Below are 844 nucleotides of genomic sequence, written 5' to 3' on the forward strand. Positions count from 1 at the left end.
CAAGTATAATCCCTTTGCATATGCAGGTAAGCCCACCTTTCCTGCATAAGTAGTAACCCAGACCTGCAAAGGGCAAGAATGACCCTTCAGCCCAACCCCTCCGACAAGGAGTATAGAGCCCAATGCCCAGCTTTTTTTCTTATATATATGACCCAGTGCTGCGTCTTGGTGCCTCTTCTAGATGGCCTTCAAAGACACAAGAGCTTTGGGTCAACTCCTTCTACCCATGGACTACTGTGCCAAAATCAACTGTCTCCCTCACTTCAAACATCAGTGTGATCGTCTGTATAATATTCTGATTGCTGTAATGATATGTCAATGGGTATTTTTGTCTCCTCAAAAAATACTTATGTCTTTCTCTCAGCTGACTGTATGAGAAGCGTGATATAAATATATTTAAGTGTTCAAAATGCCTTTCATTTCTTTTCCTCATCCCTTTTTTAATACGTTCAAGCAGGGAGAAGCCGGATAGTGTCCTCTCACGTCAGATCCCTAATGCCAGAATGAGATCACATGTTCGAAGTTATGGTTGCTAAACATATGTCTTTGTTTAACCCAAACTGCATTCATTTAGGATAAAAAAAAAAAATGAAAAATAGGCTGAAAGCTTCTTTTTAGTCTTTTTTTTGTGCTACAGTTCCCTAAACCAGCTAACTCCATATATACCCTGATGGTTGTTCAGTAAGGCACTGGGGGCTCCCGTTCTGATTGGGTTAATCATTAAATAACCTTAAAGAAGTAGAACTTAAATAATGTTGCTATTATGACTTGGTTTTGTGATCAAGCATTCTTTATCACACCGCAGCAACTTGGATAATTGTAGGTCAGAGCAATCACTTCTAAT

This window comes from Penaeus monodon, chromosome 25 (assembly GCF_015228065.2).
Source record: "Penaeus monodon isolate SGIC_2016 chromosome 25, NSTDA_Pmon_1, whole genome shotgun sequence".
Taxonomy (NCBI): domain Eukaryota; kingdom Metazoa; phylum Arthropoda; class Malacostraca; order Decapoda; family Penaeidae; genus Penaeus; species Penaeus monodon.